At 45.6% G+C, this 12,140-nt stretch overlaps 1 protein-coding gene across 2 annotated transcripts in view; it reads left to right on the top strand.

The window, feature by feature from the left end:
* Positions 1 to 12,140, top strand: part of FNDC1 (fibronectin type III domain containing 1) — a 1,121,378-nt gene that overhangs the window by 733,218 nt on the left and 376,020 nt on the right. The gene's annotated exons all lie outside the window — the stretch shown is intronic.

Raw genomic sequence — 12,140 nt, 5'->3', positions numbered from 1 at the left:
CAGTTCCTTTCCTAGGGTTGTGTTGCAGGCATATCAGACATTGTTGGACCAGACGTCTAGCAGAGTCTGCGATTTTGTCGTTGTGCCAAACTTTGGAGACAAGTTCGGTCATAGGGGCAGATCCTATGTGCGCAGGAGAGTGTGCCATGGTCAGTATGGGGATCAGGTATGAATTGGGTAGCAACCATTTGTTCGTGTCCTTTGTCCGCCAGCAGCCTTCATCGTCTTTCAATCCCACCCGTGCCCATTCAGTCAATTCGTGTTGTGAGCTGGCCATTTGGATGTCTCTAATAATTTCCCTAGCGTCCGTCCATTTCTCTGCTTGTGACCTGGTCACATACATGCGTGTCGTAGTCCTATTCTCAGCTGTGGTTCGGGCAGTGATGTCGGCCAGTGCATTCCCCTGCCCAATGATGTCTGTCACCCTTTTGTGTGCCTGGCATTTGATTACCGCAAGTTGTTTGGGAAGCAGGACTGCTTCAGTCAGAGCAGAGACTAGATCTCGTGTAAGATGGGTGTGCCGTGCGAGGTCAGGAATCCCCTCTCCTTCCATAGGAGCCCAAAATGGTGAACCACCCCGAAGGCGTACTGACTGTCGGTGTAAATGTTTGCTGTGGTTCCTGATGCTAGTATACATGCTTGTGTGAGGGCAATCAGTTCGGCTGCCTGTGCAGAGCGTTGTGTGATGCGGGCTGTCTCTACTACAGTTTGGGCTGTGGTAACTGCATAAGCAGCTGAGGTGGTGCCATCGGGGAGTTTTATGCAAGAGCCGTCCACCCACAGCTCCCCGTCAGGGTCTGGGAAGGCTGTGTCTCTGGGGTCAACCCTACTCCTAGTCTGTTTGTCCGTGAGGGTCACACAGTCATCTACAGGGGACACATTGGGATCGTTCTCTGGTAGGGGCAACAAAGTCGCCGGATTCAACGTGGTGCATCTTTTCAGGGTGATGTGGGGTGCAAGCAGAGTCAGTTCATACCCAGTCAGTCGTGCACTAGTCAGGTGTTGCGTCTTAGTCTGGTTCAGGAGGGTGTCGACTGCATGGGGCACTAACACCGTGAGGGAGTTCGAGATTACGATCCCCTCACTTTGTCGGATAGAGATAGCAGCGGCAGCTACAGCTCGAAGGCAGGCAGGCAAAGCTCTGGCTACGGGGTCAAGAGTGGCAGAGAAGTAAGCACATGGGCGTTGTTTTGGGCCAGTGGACTGGGTCAAGACAGACAAAGCGCATCCCTCCCTTTCGTGAGTGTAGAGGGAGAAGGGCTTCATGTAATCGGGGTTTCCTAGGACGGGGGCTGAGCAGAGGGCATCTCGTAGTTCTATGAAGGAGGATTGGCACTCAGGGGTCCAAGGGAGTGGGAAGGGGACGTCTTTAGCCAGCAGAGAAAGCAGTGGTTTCCCAATGAGGCTGAAGTTTGTCAACCACTGTCGGCAGAAGGAAGTGAGGCCTAGCAGGGAGCGGACTTGTTTCTGGGTTTTGGGGACAGGGGTCTCTAGGATGGTCTGAATTCGGTCGGGGGTAAGCTTCCTCCCGTCTTTGGACAAGAGGTGGCCTAGGTAAGTGACCTGGGGTTGGCAGAATTGCAACTTCTTCTTGGAGACCTTGTGGCCATTTTCCGCAAGGAAGTGTAGGAGTTGGATGGTGGCTGTGACTGCAAGTGGAGTGGTGTCGGCCGCCAAGAGGATATCATCAACGTACTGTATCAACACCACTCCATCGGGTAACTGGACTGCGTCCAGTTGTCTCTTGAGGGCCTGGCTGTAGATGCTGGGACTTTCGGTGTAGCCTTGGAGTGCTCGACAGAATCTATACGAGCGGGCTTTCAGGGTGAAGCCGAAGAGGTATCGGCTGTCTGGGTGGATGGGGATAGAGAAGAAGGCGTTCTTGAGATCAATGACAGTGAAAGTGGTGGCAGTGGAAGGAATCAGCGTCAGAATAGTGGTATTGTCTGAGACCACGGGGTACTGAGGTACAACTACTTTGTTAACCTCTCGTAGGTCGATGATGAAGCGATACGCTTTCTCATCTCCTTCGCCTTGCTTCTTTATAATGGGTAGGATAGGGCTGTTGCAAACATTGCTAACTACTTCCTCTACCACTCCTGCATCTATCAGGGACTGGATAATCTTTACCAATGCCTTCTCGCCCTCGGGCGATATCTGATATTGTTGAAGTTTTGGGAGTATTGCGTCCTGTCGAACAGTTATGTGCACTGGGTCGATCATCATGCGTCCTACGTCCGAGTCAGTCTTGGTCCACAGATATGGAGGTAGAGTGTCAAGTAGGGACGAGTCAGCGTCAGAGATGGAAAACATGCGTCGGGAAGGACAAATTCTGAGCAGAGCCAGGTTATCGTACAGAAAGACCCGAACTCCATCTTGCGAACACCTAATGGTAGCTCGGAAATGTTTCAATAAGTCAAGTCCCATAATGGCATCAGGGGTGTTGGATGAAAGCAAAAACGTCGTGTCAGTGATGTTATTTTCTAAGTCAAAGGAGATCGGTGTGGACAAGGGGTTAGTGGAGGGCGTTCCATCGAAACCTATCGATGTTACAAGTGAGCCAGACAAGGGTGCCCTTGGAATCAGTCGTTTAGATAACGCACTACGTGTTGCGCCAGTGTCTACCAAAAATAGAGACTTCGTGCCCAGGACCTTAGCGGTGACATAAGGACCTTGCTGGTCAACATAGAGCTCAACTGGATCCCCTCCTTGCCCTTGGCAGTCCTATGCGAAGTCGTGGGCATCGTCGCAGTCAGACTGTTGGTACTGATTCTGTCGGGGACGGTCAAATGTGTTCAGTCTGCCTGGTCTGTCGTTATTTGTGTCATTCGTGGACCCTCGTCCTTGTCCTCTATTTCTTGGTCCACCCGCCACATCTCTGGTGTCCCTATTCTTATTCATCTCTAACAGGACCGGACACTGGGATTTCCAATGGCTGAATCTCTTGCAAAATGCACACTGGTCCTCACCGATATCTTTTCGTCCAACATAGGGTGCAGGTGTACGTTCTTTAGGGGGCGGGTTTCTAGGAGCATTCGACTGTTAATTTCCCTTGTACTGCTCTCGTCCTATAGTCACCCCTTGCAACTGTGCAATCATCACCCTCTCCTTCAAGTCCTTTTTCTTTTTCTCGGTCGCTCTATCGTTTTCATTCTTCTGATGCTCGTAATACTGGGCCACCTGAAGGATAGCCGCAGGTTTGGAGGCTGCCCAACTACTTTCGCTGGCCTGTAGTTTCTGAGAGACCTCCTGTGACAGACCTTTAACATAGTTCTGGACAAACAGATGATGTCCGGTTGCAGTGGTCATGTCCTGGCCGCTGTAATCGGAAAACACTGTTTCGAACCGGGAGAAGTATTCTGACACGTCTTCCTGGGGCTTCTGGCGGCAGGCCGTCACTATCGACCAGTCCACCTTCTTTTCTGGGATCAGGGTTTTCAGTTTCTGCACAATTTTGTCTGGGAGTTCTAAAATGGATTTCAAAGGTTTCTCTCCAGGCTCTCGTTGTCTATCTATGCCATCGAGTTGTGACCAGGTATGTCCAAACAGCTCAAGGTGGTCAACTTTCCGGATTTTCTTCCACACATCAGCTGGCAGACATAACCCGAAAAACAAATCGATGTCAGCTAGGGTCATAATCATTGAACCTAAGGCTGTACCTAGTTCAGTATAAAAGGCAGTGGGGTTTTTCCGTAGATCGGGCAGGGATTTACGGAACGTCAGAATATCTTGCCGATCCCATGGTTGGTAGACCCAGTTATACACTACCCTCCCTTTCGCATCTTGATGGTTAACATCATTGTGTGTTCCCTGACCTCGTGGGGGAACCCAGTAGGGAGCAGCCTCCCTTATAGGCATCATGGCGCTAGCTTGTTCTATTCGAGGTTCGGTCACTACAGGAGTCGTAGGTTTCGCTTCCAACCCCTGTTCAGTGAGGTGGCGGAAAACTTCAAGTGTGCGCGTGAGGAGGTCCGTCACGTCACACTCGCCCTCATCCCCGATGTCAACCCTTCTATATAGAGTCGTTAGGCTCTCGGGACCTTTGTCTCGGTATCGGTCCTCATAAGCATTTAGAGCATGGTAGCATAATCGTACAACAAAGTGCCGTCTATGGCCCCCAGCATATGAGTTGAGCATATCCATTATGTACTCCTCACTCTCCTTCCGTTCCACTAGTGTCTTTACTATCTTGTCGATCCCTGCTCGCTCATCCTTGCTCAACCTGTTCATTCTAGTGGAATCTTTCCTTCGGGCCTCAGGGTCGTCTAATACTGCTGCTTGTGCTGTATCGAGTACAAGGGGTTCGGCCGGCGCGGAGGCCACGAGGACCGAGGCGTGTTACTATTCTCATCTGTGCTTGGGGGTGGCAGGTGTTGTACTAGGGGTCGGGAAGGGGCATATGGAGGGGGCATGTAGATGATCGGAGGACCTAGTAAAAGATCATCGTTTGCTCGCTGTTTTGTGGGTAACTCGGGCTAGAGTATAGAGGGTGTTCTGACAGGACACTGACTCGATGTTTCGGCCTCTCGCTTCTGTTTGGTTTCCTCTCTCTCCTTTATCTCTTCTTCTAACTTTCTGGCAGCTAGGTGAGCTGCTTTTTGCAGTTCTTTCTCTAATCTGACTTTGTTTCTCTTTTTTCGTTGTTCTGTTTCTTTTCGCCACATGCCGAAACTATCAAGCATAGTGGGCGTTGTCTTATTGTTACGAAAGGCTGTTTCCAGCGCGTTTATTTTATCTTCATCGAAGGATCCTATCAGTGGCCACTGACTTTCCTGATCCTTTCTTGTATATTTATGCCATAGCTTGCTATAGGCTATAGCGATTAGTCCATGCTTCATGAACATGTCCTTATTAGGGGTGCCTTCCAGTGGAGCTGGATGGTTCATCTCTAATAAGCGGTCCGGGCTGAACCAACTACCAATCAGTGGGGAGAAGATAGGCACGACAGATTACAATGGGGGGCAAAGGTCCGCACTACCTATCCTTCAGTACTTGCAAAGACTAGACAGAATATTTCTATTCTATGTTATTTGCAAACAGAGAATACCTCAAAGAACCAACTTCGAACCGTCAATGTTCGGACAATCAATCAATCAGTGGGGAGAAAAATAGGCACGACAGATTACAATGGGGGACAAAAGTCAGCGTTACCTACCCCTCACTATCTGCGAAGGAAGAGAGAATATTTCTATTCTTCCTCATTTGCGTACAGAGAGTATCTCAAAAGGACGAACTTCGAACAATCAATGTTCGGACAATCAATCAATCAGTGGGGAGAAAAATAGGCACGACGGATTACAACGGGGACAAAAGTCTGCGTTACCTTTCCTTCACTATCTGCAAAGGAAGAGAGAATATTTCTATTCTTCTCCGTTTGCAGACAGAGAATATCTCAAAAAGAACGAACAACCGAAGAGTAATACTAGTATTTTCCAAATAATCGAACAATCGTTTCGCAATTTGTCGTGTTACACGACCTTACCCGGACCGCATGGACAGTTTCTCGTCTTCCGCATCCAGCGCCCAATCGTCCTCTATTCTCCGTAACTGTCGCGGCACTCCTGATGGTTCCCACTCAGGACCGTAGATCACTCGAGAGAGGTCTGTTTGGAACCAGTGAAGTTCGGATGATCGGCTGTCAGACGAGGGTCTATCGGACAGGAGCTCTCCCGATAGTTGCAGTCGTTCACTCTGTCGTCAGGACCTCTCCCACTGGATCCACGTGTCACTGATGGGCCCCACGTTTGGGACGCCAATTGTAGAAAAAGGGTAGGGCCGATGTCGACCAAGAACCTTTTAAGTATTGCCCGGCGCTAACCGCCTCTCATACCACTCGAACCTATCAAACAAAGAGGCAGGCGCTGGAGACTGGAAGGCAGGAAACAGGAGTTTATTCCGTCAGAGCAGAACACATCAAATCAGACAACAGGGTATCTTCTCGAGGTGCTCTAGCCGCATCTCTGAGGCCTGGCCTCTTATACACAAGTTTATGGCTTTATTACACGAAACACATCCTTGTCAACACTTTGATGTACGGAAAGACATCCTCGGAATCCCCGCTTCATACCCGTTCCCACACACATTTACAGTAGAAGTCCCCACCCCGGTCTCAACAGGTGATGACTGTCGCGCAGCTGGACATTCCGCCGATTCCCGGAATGTGCGCGGTTGATCGGATCTCATGGGGTGGGGGCTTTGATCGGTTGTGGATCCTTTGATGAGAGAAGCTTCCTACTGTATGGGGGCAATAAACTGCATCCGCAGGGCCAGGTGGCTGCCTGGGAACGAGCAGGACAATTGGGCGCAGAGGAAAGTGGGGTTTATCAAAGAATATAAGATCATGAAAGAGGAGGGAGGTGTTTAGCTGGGAACGGGATGTGGCTCTGAGGCAGGGTTGCGCTGAAGGGGAGGTTTATGGCCCAGGCATGTGAGAGCGAGGGCTGTCTGCGTGCGGGGGATGCTTGCGAGGTTAGAGGGGGAGAGAGAGAGACGCGCTGGCTATCGGTAGCGAGTAGAGAAACCATGGCCTTCAAAATGGCTGCTACTTACGTGCACATATGAGCCTAAAAAGGGACAAGATGGCGACGATAATGTTGATGTCGCAAACTAGATTTTAACAGTCCTCAAACAATCGCCCTGAGGAGGACATCCAGAAACTTCATTATTAAGAAATGTGGCATATCTCATTTTAAAATTCAATAGCGCCCAGAAGGGGTTGAATGAAATGACTGAATTATCTAAAACCTTTGTTTAGCAATCCAAAAAAAGCATGTACGAATTACCTCTGGTCAATAAAGAAGGTTATCATGAAAAGATTCAGTAAACTACAATACCCAGTTTACACCAGAAAGGTTGGCTTCCTTATTCTAAAAACAAGAAATACCATTGCTTGATTAAATTCCAAAATACGAGAAAATTAATTCTCACTCGAGTCAAGAAATTCGATAAAACCTTTAAAAACCACAACATCCAGCATTCTAAAGGAAACCTGCTATGTCACATGTCCAATTCAAAAGAAGTGCTGTAAACAGGAAACAACAATTAACATCCATCGGACTGCGAGCCTGAGAGTGAAGGAGGCACTCGCCGGAGCTTCTATGTTAACTTTTAAGTGAGTGGTCAGATATATTGCATTTCAAACTTGCATACATACAACTTAAGAAACTGTCGAGAGGAATAGCTAGATTGAACAAATCATTTTATCCTTCTGTCATATACTTTCAACCATGTCCAGCGATTCAAGAGCGTGTCATTAAAGGAGGCATAGAGTAGGATTCCCGTAAATAATAGCCAGTAAGTGGCGTGATACAATGTATCTTTGAAATGGGCCAATAGAAACTGTTCTGAATATTTGTGTGACTGATTAGGTCCTTTCTCCTTTCCACTTAACATTTTGAAACACAATTGCCTAATGCCGAGTCATCCGCCTCCCGCATGCAATTCGGCTGCGGCATTCGTGTAATCCACACGATGAACCAAGAATATTAGAAACCACCAACAAATGCGACATAAGATTACTACAAGTAAGCCCCTCTGATTAAATACAGCTATATATTCTGAATAACGCTTTTATTCCACATGCTACATCAAAGCTGCTCTTTCTTTCTCCTCTTAGCTCTAGATTCACCCCAGATATCGCAAATAGAATAAACGGCTCAAGCCCAAAGAGAAACTCTAAAAAATAAGTACAGGTACCTTACATCTTATAACTGAATCTAGTCAAATCTTTACAGAGAAGGGTGTGTATAAATATGGATTATTGATACGCATTTTCTTTTTCACAGATTACTTTGTGTCATTGCCCTGAGGATAATCCCTTGATAAATACAGGGATTTGAAACGTGTCAGCACTTCTCCATAAAAATTCCATGAGGGAGAATAATTGGTTGTAGCTAAAAGTCAATAAAGGGATATTTAACATAGATTTTAATCCCCTACATTTAAGAGCTTAATCCCTAAGGTCAGCATCTCTCAAAGAAAAATACATTGTTATATAGAGAGTGCTGTAAGGTTAATGTTTGTAGACGAAACTAAACTGGTGTAATATTCTTGATAATTTTTGATTTAAGCACTGTTTGAATTAGCATTGTTTTGATTTTACATTAATTGATCGTTTTAAGTATTTTGTCAATGTTTCATTTCATACTGAATTGTGTATCACATATTTTTAAGGCTTGTACATAAATGTATGAAAAAAGTTAAAATTGCCTAAATAAGGGTACAAAATACCCAGGACCAAGAAATATAAAAACATTGGCCCGAAGTCTGCCTAAATAAATAGCAACACCAAAGAAAGGTGGTCAGATTGTTTAATTTTTTTTATTTCAAAGTTTTTCATTGAAGATATTTGTAATACAGTACAGTGGTAATGCGGGGGCACATACAGATGGGTTACAGGCATATTGTGGTTACATTCAGCATTTGGCATGGCGGCTGATATTGGTAGACGGCGTATCTGTAGGCCCCTATAGACTTGATAGAAAGTGAGAAAGGAGGGATAGGGGGAATATTTCCCACAACCTATCTGACCACCAACAAGGTTGTAACCAAACAGATGACTAACTTTTAGAAAGTAGGCATTTTCCTATTTAACCATTCTGTGTGCCTCTGCTGTTTTGTGTATTGACTGTCTGGCTTTGGAGTGACAGGGGTTAGATATGTGCATTCACTGTAGATAGCCTCAAGGGAGGTGTGTCACGCCTTTCCTGGGTGACTAATAGTTGAGCTGAATAGACCTTGGCTGCATTTAGCTGCATTTAGAGTGGTGGGAGGAGTTTCACTTGCACCTGCATAGGCTGTGCCTTCTCTACACAATGCTGGCTCAACCTCCTGTGGTCATGCTGCACCAGGGAGGACAAAACTGGCTTGGACTGGGCTCAGAGACCCTTGCCACAAAGAGAACAAAGACAAAGGGGTATAAATAGTGGACCTTAAAACCCAGAGAATTAGATGACTTCTGGACTCAAGAGAGCCCAAGGAGAAAAGCTGGAGAGCTGTAAGGAGGACCACTGGCCCTTTGCTGTGTGTGCTTTACTGGGTTGGCCTGCAGTGGCTGCTTCTGCCAAGGTAAGAACAAAGACTAAAACTTTGTTGTGAACCTGCTTGAAGCAGAATTTCCGTTGGCTTGTGTGAGCTGGCCTCCTGTTCTGCAGTCTCAGGGACACACAGACTTCCCCACCAGCTCCCCTGAATGCCACTACTGTGAGTTCTGACCTGCCAGGGGGTGCCTGTTCCAGTTCTGGACCTCTGGAGGATATTCCTGCTGTTGGGAGCTGAAAGAGACGTAAGGAAAGCAACAAAAACAACTCCAGCACTGTCAGAAACGCCGCCAGTGATGCCAGGACTTGCACCGAGGGCAGGGGCACTGCTCGTAAAGTGCGCAAAGCGCCACCCAGCCTTCACCACAGCTCCTACGCCCTTTGACACCTGCTGATGCCTGCAGTTTTCGGCCTTTCCAACACCAGCGCTTGCACCGATGCCGTCACTGGCAGCGCCTGCATCCCGTTAGGAAAAGGGCCACAGCACAAGCCACTGTGTTAAGGAGCACTTAGTGTAGATCCATGCACCATGTGGTGCGCGGTACACAGTGCATGGATGTGAGGGGGGGCACTACATGTGTCTTCAGGGCCACTTTGCAGTGACCCACAAGGGACGGGGCCTTGTTTGCGGCCCCTAAATTCCCTTTCCAACAGCCTTTTTATAGTGTTCGGACCGCCTTCAAAAGGCTGTTGGAAAGGGACATTGTAATCCCAATGGCGGTGCCTGCCTCGACATTGCTGCTATTCAAGGGATATGATTCTCACTGCCACCCCAACTGGATCATAGAGCCTACCGGAGGTGGCGGTTTTCCCCCGTGATGGTTCCGGTGCAGCTGCATCATGCGGCCAGTTGGACCGAAAGATCTTCTGTCAGTGGGACCGTCACCGACAGTGTAATGAGGCCCTAAGTTTCTTAGCAAAATTTACCACATTTGTTGAGCTGGAACATTCTTCAGTTATGACGAATATTTCTAAACGTGTCACATTAGGTTCAAGCCTCTCAATTCCATTGTGTATAGTTCAGCATTGTTGAGTTCACTTTTAGTTATATGAAAACTTGCATCTAAGCATTTCTATGGCCTATACTAATAACTATGTCTGAATAGAGATTTTTGCACATTTAAAATGAGTGTCATTTTATCTTAAAATGTTATGTTAATCATTGCACATATAGCTGCCATTTTAAATGATTTTCATCTTAATTAAGTAGCTTCTTCATGAACGATGCACACACTTGAAAACGCAATTGCTGCTCCTTCTTCCTTGCAGGCAGAGCAGTGTTCTGGGCAATGTAGTGCTGCCCCAGAAGTTACCATAGTTCTTTTGCCTCCCGTGCTGCAGGAACGATGCACACACTTTAAAGTTCACTTGCACCTGCTTCTTTCATGCAGGCAGTGAGGTTATCTGGGCAATGAAGTCCTCCCTCAGAGGTCAACACACAGTCCTTTTGGCAACAAACCATGCCCCCAGTGTGTTTCTGAAAGCCATAATCACTTTATTGTTTTTGGCAGTAGCTATAACAATTTATATTACAAAATCAGAATACACTGTTAAAAAGTATAGACATCCAATCCATATGTACCTCACATTTCATAGCAAAAATGCTTGATCATTTTAAATACATTATATAGCAATAAGATACCCCCTGCTGTACATTTTAAGGATATTTCAAGCCACTGAGGAATTCCATACCCATATTGAGGAACACGTCTGAAGGCCGAGTTCCTTTATAAGGTTATGGTACTCCAATATGACCTGCAATATCTTTATCATGCACGCTAGAGGGTACTTTATGCAATATAATACATTATTATTATTATTTTGACTTTTAGGGGATTCATAAGAGTCATAGTTCACCAATACAGTATTACGTTCTTGTTATCAAAGAGCATTTGTTGTTTTTTTCCCTCTCATCAGAGTTTAGAGAAGAAAAAGTTATAAAAGCATGTATGGCAACAATTTAGACATTTTATTAGCAGGGTAAAGAATATGGAGTGATTACCCACTTTGTTTCCTGCACATAAGCAGATTACATCCATAATGTTACTATAATGATCTGCATTCACAAAATGTTGCAATGCGTTATAGAATGGCAACATATTAATTTGGTAGCCTACGCGCAAGTGATTTGCCTATTTAGATAGAGAATGTTTTCTTTTTTTAAAAGTTTGTACAAATATGCAAATGTGTTGTTGAATGCAAATATAGTAATTGTGTAGTGTACGTAAATGTACTCAATGAAGCCATTGATTTAATATTTGATGTAATAAATATATTACCAAAATGCAGCAATGCATCCTAAAATGGAAACGTAATTCAAAAGTTTACATTTTAAACTGGAGATGTTGATATATATTATTAGCGACAGAGCTGATACTGGGACAGTTGGGTTATTAATATTATTATTATTATTATTAATATTATTATTATTATTACTATCCTGAGTTAGCTTATAGGCACCTCTGAGAAGGGGGGCTGGCAGGGCACAAGAAGCTGAGGAGTGCTGTGTGCAGCGAAGGAGGAGCCAGATTATGCTTGAGCCAAGTAGTTCATGTTCAAGGTATACTTGTGACCACAGGTGTCTGATCAGCAGCAGAGCCGATTGGACGTCCTAGCCTCCTTCACACCCCATGGCATCCCATATGGACATGGCCAGTGGAGCACCCCAGCTACATTGTGGAGGGATTACGTTTGATTTAATTTAGAGCATAAAATTAACCATATGTAAATAGTAAAACGTGCATTATTTAATGTACAAGCGCACCTTTGACATCATTATATGTATTATTTTTGTAGTTGTAGTTGATCAGCTAAAATGCAAAACAATATGCATAGACGAACCATTCCTAATAAACCTTTTCTGATTGAAAATATGAACTGAACTAAAAAGGCAAGCCGCATTTTAGTACATGGTCACACCATCACCTTTACCACAAACCACTTAAAACCAAGATGCAAAGATTTTTCATATGATAGAGTGAGTATGTTTGCAAATATGAAGAATAAAAATTAAACACACCAAAAATCTGTTAAATATTTGTTGCAAACAGATTTTAGAGGCAGTTCAAGGCAAGTCAGTTAAAAAAAAGCTGCAGAAGCTCA

Source organism: Lissotriton vulgaris, chromosome 6 (assembly GCF_964263255.1).
Source record: "Lissotriton vulgaris chromosome 6, aLisVul1.2, whole genome shotgun sequence".
Classification (NCBI taxonomy): domain Eukaryota; kingdom Metazoa; phylum Chordata; class Amphibia; order Caudata; family Salamandridae; genus Lissotriton; species Lissotriton vulgaris.
The sequence above is the reverse complement of the archived record's forward strand: the minus strand, read 5'-3'. Positions and strand labels throughout refer to the sequence as shown.